The following is a 13762-nucleotide window of genomic DNA, read 5'->3' as shown; positions in this document are numbered from 1 at the left end:
ATCACTCCACGTTGCAATCTGCTCATTATTTTTATGCATGAGCTCATTAAAAATAAAATTTAAACAAAATATGAGTCATGCAGCTTAGCAAGCACTTACAATGTATTCCATTTTTTTTTTTTCAATAAAAAGATTTGCATATGTTAATAAATCTGAACATAGCGAAGGAATATATATTGTACTTTAGAAGAAAGGGATATAGTGCAATGAATTCATAGTGCATATGCTGAACCTCATTATATCATTATTATCTAAAAATTATTTTAAAAAGGTCTTACTGTGTTATCAACATTTTCCACATATTAATACATTATTCATCAGGAACAACTTTTACACGCATTATGTTAAAGTAAGGCTGAGTCTCTCTGAAGAAGCTGATTTTTTTTCTGAGAAACGCGTCAGTCAAACCCTATAGTGCTTTGACCATGTAAGTCATCAGATAAAGCGGATTGTGTGTACAGTTTTATAAACATGAAATATGAATATACTGTACTAATTAAAAGCTCTTCAAAATGATGTCTTCACAGCTTCCTCTATCCATATCAAGAAAGTTTGAAACAGATCATTTTGATTTCACTTTCTGTTAAGGAGTAATTTGGTCTATCGTGTGGCCTCTAGTGGACACTGGTGGTACTTCACCTCAATTTATATCATTAGTGTTTAATAATGTAAATATTCAGAGATATGCAGATAGATATAGATGTTCTGGTTGCAGCTGCTTGAAGTGCCAAAACTGTGGGAGCAAATTAGATGCTCATGCGTGGTCACAGGATTGTGCCAATCGCAATGGTAGTCACCTGTGGCAATTGTCGCAGCAATGATGAGCCTGGCTACATCTGTATTTGTTTCCGAGTCCTGAGAGATTACAGAGGGGAGTGCCGTTTATTGTGAAAACAGTATATGGAGGAGTGGGTGTTCTGTATATAGGGGGCACTGTATGGATGGGTATTGGGGGGCAGTACTGTATATGGTGGAGGGTGCAGAGTATAGAAATGGATGGTGGTGCAGTGCGTATGGGTACAGTATATGGTAGTGATACACCATTGCTGTACCAGTGTATAATGCCCACATGAACCATGGGCTCATGTATTGTGTGTAAATATGGAAATGGTAGTAGCCAGACTCCTAAACATTTTGGCTCATAGCATGTGTGGTTGTGTCACAAGCAGAGTTCCATTGAGCACCCTGTAGTGGAATGTACATGGAGAAATGGTGGGGCCTGGGGTGAACCTTGGGATCTGCACAACAGATGTGAAAAATATATAGGAAAAAATACTAGGACTAGAAATCATAGTAACTACAATGCTGCCAGTGTATATGGGACAGGTACAATGTAGAACCATCAGCCTGCCCAATCACTGCTCACTCGCTCGCGCATTCCCATCAGCAAGGTGGCGGGGAGTGGGAACAGGGTGTTTCCCTGCCCGTCTCTGCTTAAGGGAGACAGGCAGGGAGTCGGCAGCGTGCAAGGGAGAGCGGGCGAGACGGGCAGGGACGGCTGCAGGGGCTTCCTACAGAAAAGGCTGCATGAGCCCCATTCTGTTGGACTCTGGCTGCTGCCGGGGGACAGCGCATATCGGGCGAGACAGAGCACCTCTATCTGTATGGAGGAAAAAGGCGCACTGTAGTCAATTGATGTATAATAATAATATTTATATAGTACTTTTCTCCCAATAGGACTCAAAGTGCTTCACCATTGTCTTTACAGCTCAAAATACAAAACGAGCTTAACAGTAGATATCAGGAAATAGGTACGTATTTGGTCTATTTTTAAAGGATTCTACAGTCGGAGCTTCTCGCACTGTGCGAGTAAGAGAGTTCCATAGAGTTGGAGCAACAAAGTTGAAAGCTCGACCCCCAGATGAATTCAGGGAAATTCTGGTACTGTTAGTCGTTCCTTCTTCAACGAATCATAGTAATTGAGTAGGACAGTAAGGAATCAGAAGCTGCTGCAGGTACCTTGGGCCATGGTCATGCAGGGCCTTGAAAGTGAGTAAGTCAATGAATCTGGTATAAAATAGCGCAATTGCCACAAGTAAGTGTTGATTAAAGGGGCACCTGGACTATACACCTCATAGTCTCTTTGAAGAAGCTGGAAATCCATGGAACCTTCCTTTCATATACTTAATTCACCACAAGTGCCTTAGAATGACATTAATGGGGCACTGACCCCCTGCATCTGCAACACTGTGGAGTACATATATGTATATATATATATATATATATATATATATATATATATACATACACACATATATATATATATATATATATATATATATATATATATATAGTGCTCATACTGTAGCAGATAGCCCCTCCTACTTCTGCAGGCTGTACCTGTGCTGATTAGCCCAAGCCCCCCCCCCCCCCTTCCCCGAGAACTGGGAACATGTTTTGTTTTAATGGTGCTATTCACTTGTTCCTGCTGGCTAGACCACTGCATGTACAATTATAAAGAAGTCTCCACAGTCCGCCATGATTTTTTCCCCCTTTGTTCACTATCGAATTATGTTAAATATGTTAATCCTAAATATTAAGCCCTTTAGTAGATTAATTAACTGGCATAAAAATATTTTATACAGTATAATGGAAAGATGGCTATTAGCTCCGGATCATTTTCGCTGACACTAAGCAGAACTGCCAAAACATTGGTGCATCGCTACCTTTTCATTAAAAAATTAGGATGGCCAAGCTTAATTTGACCAAAATCACCCTGGCAAGTCTAAAGGTTTACGTCTGAAATTCCTCCTTACCGCACACTATAATTATAGGCCAGTCAAAGGAATCATTTTACTGTGAATGACCGAGCCTGAGTAAAAGCAGCTTCTCCAGGGCTTAGAAAGATTGGAAAAAGCTTTTAAGAAGGTTAACAGTTTGTATGTATCACGCCTTCTTTAAGTATTGAAGGCTAAATCTTCTGAGCTAATGGTATTTTCCTTTAGAAAGTGAATGAAAAGCCAATTCAGCATGTCTGTACCTTCTGTTGGGGAGAGGCAGCTTCATATGTCGTTAAAGATTTGATCAGCCCGGTATCCGAAAGACAAGTTCAGTTTAATGCACCTTCCCGTTGGCAGTGCTCATAGTCAAATCATTGTCTGTAATCTCTGAATTCTTAATATCGCCCCATACTTTCTATCAGTAACAAGTCTCCACTTCTTTCTTTTAAAAATATATATATAATTTTTTTGTTTCTCATTATTTTTATATATGTTGCTACGGCATGACCCCAATTGTACGGTGAAACCAGTGAGGTCTCATTAAAAATGGATTTCTTGAATGGTCTCTGAAGAACAGTACTTTAAAAAGAAAACATTTCCTTATTCGAAATTGCAGATAATGTTCTTTATTTACTTGACTGCAGCTGTGAATTAAAAGCAATCCAGGCTACTACCTACAGCGCACTGGCAAAATGACCTATAATCAATTACCACAAAACACCATTAAGCTTTTTGTCAGAGTAACCAACGTTTCTGATAAATGCACAGTACAGTCTTTGTGTTATGAAAAGAAAATACAAAATGTACTATTATTCTTATAGTTATTTTATTTCAATCGCTGAGAATTCTATACAAAATAGAAACAGGCCATCAACATCAGAATTTCAAGGTTGATATTTGCTGCGCCTTCCCAACCTCCCCATCCCTAGAATTAAGAATACCTTCTTTAAAAAAAAATCAGGCCAGAATACAAGGAAGCACCAACCATATCTCATTAAAGGGATGACCATAACAGTAATTATAGATGTCTCTAAATCGTTGGCGATGGCTTTACAGTATGATTACCGCAATGACTGTGTGATATCATTCCAGATGCATTTATCCTGTGTGCTACAAACTCTTTCCGTATGAGAGCTATATTGCACATGGGTACTAGCATACCATCAATACGACAACACTGAATGGGTTACAAGCTAACCATAGTTGATTGTTAGCAACCATAGTAGTTTTGCCAACATTAGACATTGATTTTGACAGCAATAGCGGAGATACAATGATTTACTGCCATCAGTGGTACAAAGGAGGACTTTTTATTGCCTCAATTCAAGGGGAAGCTTAGACCCGCCCCTCAATGTGCAACTACGTTCTACTCCCTTCCCTGATTGTTTGGTTGTAATAATGCCTATCCCAGGCCATTTTTTATTCCCGGTATTCGGAATTGAAAAACCAATCATTACCCAAATTCCTGGGATACCGGGATTGGCCTCCTGATGTGGCTCCATGCTGCAAACTGCTTAGAAGCAGTCCTTCAGTGGGCAGACGGGTGGAGCGGGCACCCTCAGCAGATGCCGCAGGAAGAGTAGGCGGACATAATGGGAAGGGCAGGCGGGAGCCGGTGGACACAATGCCCAGCTGCACACCATGTTCTCCAGGCAGCCCTGCTGAAAGGGATGAAATGTTCATATGCCTTTCTATCCTGAAATCCTGGGATTGAAATCCTGTGTAAAATTGGCCTAAATCCCAGTATCCCGCCGATCTCCATCCCATGATTGGCATACATAGGTGGCTGGCTGGATTTTCACATCAATAGGTGAAACAATACACAATAATATTATTATTATTATTAATAATAATAATAATAATAATAATAATATTCCTGATCTAAGATGTGCTGCCTGATCTACAATACTCAACATCAACAGACCAGCCATTCCCGATGTCTGACAAAAAAGCCCAGCATTTTTTAGGTAACATACTGTAGATACTACTATAACAATGAATCTTCTTCTATTAGAACATACAGTATTGACATCCATATAAACTGGGTTATACCATTCTACAAAAGCCTGTAATTCTATACCCCACTGAAGGAATCACAATCCCACTCGGAACTTTATCGCTATGTAACAATGCATCATTCTTTTGTAGGCAAGACACAAATTCTGTCTCTATACCACAATATTTGATATGTATGCTATGCTTTGGATTAATACTGCTGTGTACTTGTGCAAAAATAAAGTAGCATACAGTGGCGTAACTACTGTAAGGCAGCCCCAGCTGCCACTTGGGGGAGCAAGCCACAGTGGGGTCTGTGTGGGCGTCGGCACCCGCTCAATGCACTGACATGCTGCTGCCTGCCGCTGCCCACTTGCTGAGCACCGGAGACTAGTCAGCCGCAGCATGGGTGCGGCCATGGCAGAGATGAAAAATCCCTCCACTGATTCAATTGACTGTACACAGAGTCGGCTATTGGGTACTGTGCACAGGATGGGCGGGCAGATGGACATGATAGGGTGGCCTGGGATGCCTCGGAGCCAAGAGAAGCAGCAGTGTCTGCTGGTCTCTCTTCCTCTATCCTGCTTCAGCTTCTCCGTTATGCGTGTGACATCATCACGTCACACGCTGGGGAAACACGCTGGGGAAACACGCTGGAGAGGATTCCGGGGGGGGGGGGGGGGCGCACAAATTTTTTGGCAGGGGGAGCAAAATTTATAGTTATACCACTGGTAGCATACTGTATTTGATGAAAGCCACTTGAATTTTAAACACTTATTATTACATTAGAAATAAAATGACATATAAGTTACCAAACCTAAATATTCTTTGTAAAATCCTCTCACTATATTGATATCCTCTATAATTCTGTTATTTTCAAGGTCTTAAGCTCGAGACTAATTGAGCAACAATAACTTCCACCGCTCTTCTGACCTTAAAAGCTTTGATGGCAATTTTTTGACAAGGCATCAAATGATTTCATATATCAGGTCAGCAGTGGCTCTGACATTTTACTGTGTAATAATCTAAAAAGTCCAGCGTTCTTTAGTATATTAAGGGCAGCAATTCCCCCAACTCAGCACCACGCTAGATTCTATGCCTTTGCTTTAAACAATAGTTTCCATGGTAACACTTTAGGAGCTCAGCCAATTTGGATGTTGATACCACAGGACGTGTTTCCTACTATTGCATGTAGGTATACATACCCCATTTTTAACCAAACCTCCCCATCTAATCTGTTCGCTCAAGACCCCTTTCCCCTGCCTAGAAGAGTGGCGGGCTGCTTTTACAAATATAATGCCTAATGATAGTACTATTGATTTTTTGGAAGAGCGCTGGTCTTTGGCAGCTGGCTGGACAACTGCTGCAGCCAACCAATCTGGATCCATACATTTGCACCTATTCAACTGACCCAAGCTATCAAGCATAAAAAAAATACAATTTGTAGGTTGGAAATGATAAGGTTCAGCGTCCAACTTAGAAATGGGTCTACCGTCACTAGAGCTGGAACTTGGTGGGCCAATCAGGGAAGGGGCTGGTGCTTTGATGGTCACATTGGGGGTGGAGCTAAGTTGTCTGCTTCTAAGGCTGAAAGAAAACATTGCTGTTTGCCATTGATGAGAATCATTGGATCTTTTTAATTGGTCATTTATCAGTGGCAAACCATCAATAATTGCTAACTATCAATGTTGATGGCTATCTCTAGTCCAATAGTATGTAATCTCCTGTTCTGTTATGCTGTAAGCTTATTGTATGTGGTAAAAGATAAGATCTATGCAACTAATTAATGCTAATGTTAACATAAGCCCTGTCAAAACAGAAGCATATTTTTTCGCATGAAAAGTTATGAAATGTCTTAAAGACCTATGTTGGCCGATTTGACCTATTCTAGAAGACTACAGCATCCACATTTTCTCTGGCAGAAGATAATGATGACAGATTATTTCTTTAATTCCCTCTTGCTATAGAAAAAAATGTGAAAGTAAAAAAAAAGTAAATAAAATAAATCCCACACTTCTAGCTAATTAAAATGATCACTGACAACTGCAGCATATTTTCTGTTAGGATGGAGGAAAATATAAGCGCAATCATTTCTGCTGAGCGAATAGGTAATTAGGCGCACAATTCCTGTTATTGCTAGCAGCGGGCGCTTGTCCAGTACTGCAACATTATCCAAAAAAAACCCAGAATACAGTATATGAATGCTGTACGTTTCAGTTTGCAGATGGCATTTTGAGCTGTTTGTTACATAGAAATGGTATTAGGTTGACAGATCTACATTGCCTTGGTTGACAATCAATAAGTCGACACCAAAAGGCCAACATGCAAAAAAGTTGACCTTGAAAAAGATCGACATGTGTCAACAGTGACACAGAAAACTAATGTGTCTATATTTTGCATGTAGAACCGTTTGCTTGTGTTGACCTAAGGTCAATGGCATGTTGATATTTGTCTTTGTTTGTCGACCTATTCATTGCCTATTGCTTATTCAATGTTGCCCATAGCAACCAATCAGATTTTGTCTATGATTTACTAGAATGTAATAGAGATATTATAGATGGAATTTCATTGGTTGCTATGGGTAACATCACCTCTTTTAATTTTAAAGAAACAGCAATGCACAGCCTTTGGAATGTATTCATGACAAATAATAAAGTTACATGATCTTTAAGGCTTTGCCAAAAACCATTGCAATTTATATACGAGGGTGGATCAATAATTACTTGTGTTTGCGTTGCTGAGGAAAGTGGGTATTACGACTCCATACCAAATTTCAGCTTCATTCATAGGTTAGGGGTTTTTTTTGCAATGCACCAGCTCCCTCATCCGGAATTGTTGCGGGCAAATTGCATAAATTCCGCTATGAATTGTTGCCGCATCAACCATATTTGCCCGACTTGGCTCCCTGCAACTTCTTCCTGTTCCCTAACCTGAAAACGTGGCTTGCGGGAAAAAATTCAGCTCAAACGAGGAAGACATCATCGAGACAGATGCCTACGTGAGTTTGACAAATCATATTTTTTAGAGGGTTTAATGAAATGGCAGGGATGTTGGGAAAAGTGTGTGTGTGTATATACACACACATACATACAGTATACATACATACACGTACTGCATATATAGGACTGAAAATGAGAAGCGCACATATTTTCAAACATGAATTGCTATAGCCCTTGAGTACTTGTGTTGTGATTGCTGTGTCATAATCAGAGACTTATCCACTCAAGCTAAGCCTTTCCTTTGGCTGGTAATTACATTGAAGCCCTCTTTACAAAACATAGCTTTCCTTTAAAGATTGCAGTGGAAAATGAAGCCTTTGACATTGTTTAATAGCTGGAAAGGGCTGAAAGGGCTTGTAATAAATCGTGGTCGAGCATTATCAGTTTTCATAGGTTGTAACTAAAGCTCGTAGATTCATAAAAGGTCTCTAACAAGATTTGCAAGAAAACAGCATTTTAATGTGGTGAATTTACAGTACTGTTCCCATAGGAATACAGATGGAGCCCTTCTCATTCAGGCAGGGGCTGGCGGTAGATTCGCCACCTGCCAGCCCCCTGCCAGCCGCCGGAAGGGGATGTGCGCGCACGCGCATCCCGTTCAACCGGAGCTCCCCCCGAGTACCGCCGCCTCGTGTGCTCGTGTGTAATACACACAAGCCTAACAAGCAGCGCTTGACCAATATAATTCAAAAATATTTATTTATTAGCATTAATAATACATATTAAAAACAACCCTAAAATAATATAAAAAAACACACAATAGAGGTCTGGTATAGGACAGAGTATAGAATAAACTGCTTGTTCCTATTGGGCTTGGGAATGAACAGTAAGACCCTGTGGTATTCACGATTGGTGAAGTGTAGGTACACTATAAGGTGTTCTCCCGAGGTTTACCAAAACTGGTCGCCCCAAGGTAAGTGTCATCCAGCAGTGGATTCCGAGTCACTTATTCCTGTTGGAATATTCAGCATCCAGTTGATGTTGGGGAGCAATCCAGCTTAATGGAGAATAGGCCACATTGAATTAGTGTCCTCCTTCCAGGGTGTAGCAAAAGTCCCAAGGCTGGTTGAAGCGGTAATCCTTTGGTAGGTAAGTGGGTGAGTGGCACCTAATGCTTTTCCCTGCCGGCCGTGGCAGTTTCTCAAAGGTGGACAAGCCCCATTCTCCCCGCAGTCCACCCCCGGCTGCCCTGATGCTTGCGTATCGCTCAGCAACCATGCAAGTTGCCAAAGCCATTTGCATATGGGAGCTGCACAAAAACATCGGGACGCAAGTCAAACAGAATCACCACCTCATTTAGCAAGTTCTATAAGATAATAGGTAGAACCTGACTGGTTGTCCATAGCAACATCCCATCTTTAGTAGAACTCCCCAAAAAAATCCACCCTAAAAGAATAATGAGGCTTTTAATAGGAATCTGATTTCTGTTTGACAATACATATATACTCATCATTTACATTAGTCCTGGGGTTAGCCAGTGTTTACTTTAACAAATGCAAAAAATGCTGAAATAATTCAGGAATTGTTCTCTTGGCAGGTATATGGGGAAAAAATACATTCAGAGTCATTGTTTGTCAGCCATTTTAGAGGAAGTGGGGTTTATTTGCAGTTTACCCCAGTGCAGCAGAACTACAATACTGGAATACCACCTCCAGTCAGGAGGTGGCGACACAGAGCCCTCTTTGCTGTTATTGCCGCTGAAGAGGATTCCGATGGCCTCTGTGGACACCTGGGGACATCATGGACATCAGCGGATCATCGGGGCACCACCATTGGACCAGTTAAGTATGGGGAAAAAAATATTTGGAAATCCGCAAAAATCCCTTATCAAAATGTTCGTGGTCCCGAACATTTTGGACATTTTGCAATCCGCATTACTATATTTTACTACTTAGCTATACATAAATAAATAATGCAATCATTTTGCTTTGTTTTTCTGATAAGCAGTGATTAAGGTATCTCCAATCAAATCCTATTGTCCTTGATTTTTATTGCTGACATTCTGGGATAACTTTATACATAAACAACAGAGCCAGTATTTTGTTTGCCTTTTCTGTATCGAACTACAGATATTCTAATATGTACAGGCTGAATAGTGGTCAATTCTGAAGTATTCTTGAGCTCCAGTAAGGACATAGCTGTACAGATCAGCTTTTCATGCGGCTATATCTCTTATATATTTGGCTACATCTGTCACTCAAAGTGTGTCTGGAGCTATAACGCTGGGTGGAGCCTCTGACTCACATGACTGACTCACATGACAGAGAACCAGCCCAGTGAGCCCACAGACAGTGCCAGACACCCTCTGCCTCTCCATGTTACACAGCAAAGACACAGCTACTCACCAAACACACCAGGTGAGCGCCCCACACCTCCATACCTCCCAACATGACCCTCTCCAGGAGTGACAGAATGCTCTGTTTCTGGACTTCCATCTTAATTTATGATTGTCATCACCTGTTTTAAACAGGGTAATTGATAAGAAAGGTGTTTAAGCACAGGTGATGGTAATCCATAAATGACCTCTCCCCCCCCCCCTTCACGGCATCCCCACGATTAAATGGCACATGCAAAACACTGACATTGCTATGGTCGACAATGAAAAAGGTTGACAAGATTTCTTTTTCACTTTTTCAATTTTTCATATTCATTCTCATGTGTCGACATGGACACCAATGAAGTGCCACACTTATGTCAACATTTACATGTGTTGACCTTTCTGTGTTGATTTTTTCTTGTGGTGATTCGCGGCACCCCCCGCGACCCCCCTCCCGCGATTTGCAGCACACCCCCCGCAATTCGCGGCATCCCCGGTGACTCCCGCGATTCGCGGCCCCACCCCGTGACACCCCCCCCTCCTGCGATTCGCGGCACCTCGCGACCCCCCCTCCCACGATTTGCGCCAACCCCCCGGCCCCCCCTCCCACGGTTCACGGTGCCCCCCACAACCCCCCCTACCGCGATTCCCCACACCTGACCCCCCCCTCCTGTCATTGCGGCAACCCCCCGCCCCCACGACCCACCCTCCCGCGATTCACTGCAACCCCCCGCGCCCCCCCTCCCACGATTCGCAGCACCCACACCCCCCCGCGACCCCCCCTCCCGCAATTCACGGCATCCACCCACGACCCCTCCTCACGTGATTCGCCTACACCCCTCACCTCCTCCCACCCCCGTGTGCAATTCACGGCAACCCCAGGATTAAATGGCACATGCAAAACACTGGCACGGCTATGGTCGACAATGAAAAAGGTTGACATGAGTTTTTAAAGATTTATTTTACTTTTTTTGAATGTTTTCATATTCATTCTCATGTGTCGACATGGACACCGATGAAGTACCACACTTATGTCAACATTTACATGTGTTGAACTTTCTGTTCAATTTTTTTCCAGTGACAACTATGTTCACGTCAACCTACACATCATCAACCAATTCTTTGTATAATATATAACACCTGTTCTGTTTTACTGTAGGTGTTTTAAGTCAGACCTTTTACTGCTACTATTACTGTTTATGTAAATGCATTCTGAATGACAGCAACATCCTACCATCCTTCTACAAGAATATATAACCAACTAGGTGATTCATCGCGCCCCGTGCCCCCCCCTCCCGCAATTCACGGACCCCCCGCGCACCCCCCCTCCCGCGATTCGCAACCCCCCCTCGCGCAATTCACGCCCCCTCCCACGCTTTGCGGACCCCCACCCACTCCCGCAATTCGCTGACACTTGCGCCCCCTCCCTCCCTTGATTCACGGCACCCCCCCGCGCCCCTCCCGCAATTCACGGCACCCCTAAGCCCCTCTTTAGTCCCCCATATACTCTATCACTACCCAGCTTCCTGCTCTCCTGAACCGTAACTTCCACCACTGGGGAGTCGCTGACGCTGTTTTGCCCACATGCCCCTATTATGCCTCATAGCCCAGCCTCCTGCTCTCATGAACCCAAACTCCCACCCAGTAGGAGGAGACACTGACTAAGGGCCACCATCCTGTACTCCTGTACTGCCATGCTGGACCCTCACCCACTGGCAGAAGCTGCACAGTATCTCCCACCCTCCTCTTTAGTCCCCCTTATTCCCACACACCCCTATCACTACCCAGCCTCCTGTTTTCCTGTGTCGTGACCTCCGCCAGTGGGGAGCCGCTGACTCAGAAACACCCTACTATACTATTGCACACACACACACCTAAACAACATGCACACACAGCCCCCCCCCCCACACCCACAAATGTCACTGTACCATCCACACTATCAATGTATATCTTACTCTGTAACCGCTTTTTAATTAAACAAAACAATACACACCCCCTTCCACATCATATGCTCTCTATTTAACACATTTCACCTATAACTCAAGTTGCAATACAGGCATCTTACATACAATTCTAACCATCTTTCTCATATGCAAATGTTCACAAATTAAGGGGGCGCAGCCCCTTACGACGGTGTGAAAAGCGCCCGTAGGGCGCGATGAATCACCTAGTATGTAGATAAAAGCGGTACACAAGTGAATGGAAAACTAGGCTCAGAGACTAATTTGTCTGGCAGAATCCCTCGACCTACAGTCTGAGAAGGTCTCATTTTTTAACAACTTTAAAGTTGAAAATAAATCTGCCCAGTATTGGTTCTCTGAATAGAAATTCAGCCAGTATAGAAAAATAAACATATACCCCTAACATTGCATAGAAATGTAGACACTATGGGCCTAATTCAGACTTAATCGCAAGGGCATGGGTAAAACCATGCTGCGCTGCAGGTGGGGCAGATGTAACAGGTGCAGAGAGAGTTAGATTTGGGTGGGGAGTGTTGAAACTGAAATCTTAATTACAGTGTAAAAATAAAGCAGCCAGTATTTACCCTGCACAGAAACAAAATAGCTCACACAAATCTAACTCTCTCTGCACATGTTACATCTGCCCCACCTGCAGTGCAGCATGATTTTGCCCATTTTGAGAACAAATTTGTCCTAAGATCAGGTCTGAATTAGTTTTTCCCAAACTGTGTGCCGAGGTGCTCTGGGGTGCCTTGGGGTTGGTGGACAATTCTGATACTGAAACAATTCTGATAGCATGATTCAAAAAAGTTTGGGACCCACTACCCTATAGCAGGATTTTTTTTTTTAATCTCAAATCTACATAAAATCCTATATATGAAACATTTATCAAATTAGTTTGTAATTAAGTGTTCCTCTAATATATTCAAGATGACAATCGCAAAGTAAATAATCTTATAACAGTCCACTTTATACATTGGGATATCAGACAACTTACATACAAAACAAACAATCTTACACAGTACCCCTCTGCTGTTCAGCACTGTTCCCTTGCATCAGGGCCAGACTGGGCCGCTGGGAAACCGGACCATTTTCCAACAAAGAAGACAATCCTTTTCTGTCCCCCTCTATTTTGTATTATATATAGTGTCTTTGGCTTCACCCCCTTCGAGATCTATGTAACCAGATTGTCTCATTTGGGGCTAAATCGGATCCTCTAGCATCAGCCTGTGCAGATTTCTTTCCCCCTTCCCCCTTCTCCCTTTATTAAAAACCATTTCCCGGCGGGCCAGACCACATTTGGCTGCTATACCCCCTGGCTGTGGCGCCGCTTCCCCACCTGGTCCGCCGCCTACTGAGCTGCTTACAGAACCGGCTTTGAAGATGGTCGCTTATGGTCATCGCGTCACCTGCGACTGCTTCAGGATATGGTGCCAGCGCTGGTGCTGGTACCAAAGCTGCATAAGAAGTGATACGACCCCCCCCCTCCCCAGATCAATGCCCCCCCCCCCTGGGTCAGTAGCGCTATCAAACCCCCCCCCCCCCTTCCCAGGTCAATGGCAAAACTTTTCCCGGGCTGGATTCCTTTACCAATCCGCCCCTGCCTTGCATGCAGGAACCAGTGCTTTTATATACTCTAAACTCCACCTCAGCCCCTAGTTGGCGGCGGCCTCCACTAGCATCCTTACAAACAGTCTGCTGTTAGGGGCCGCCATTTTGTGAAGGTCATTTTTCCTAAGCAGGAGCCATGAGAATCGCTGGGACCACCGG

The 13762-nt window shown here is 43.2% G+C and overlaps 1 protein-coding gene across 21 annotated transcripts in view; it reads right to left on the bottom strand.

Annotated features, from left to right (window-relative positions):
* NRXN1 (neurexin 1) overlaps positions 1-13762 on the bottom strand; it is a 1139759-nt gene that overhangs the window by 739510 nt on the left and 386487 nt on the right. The window lies entirely within an intron of this gene.

This window comes from Crinia signifera, chromosome 3 (genome assembly GCF_055691185.1).
Source record: "Crinia signifera chromosome 3, ASM5569118v1, whole genome shotgun sequence".
In the NCBI taxonomy this organism is placed as follows: Eukaryota; Metazoa; Chordata; class Amphibia; order Anura; family Myobatrachidae; genus Crinia; species Crinia signifera.
Note: the sequence above shows the minus strand (reverse complement) of the source record. Positions and strands in the feature narration are given on the sequence as shown.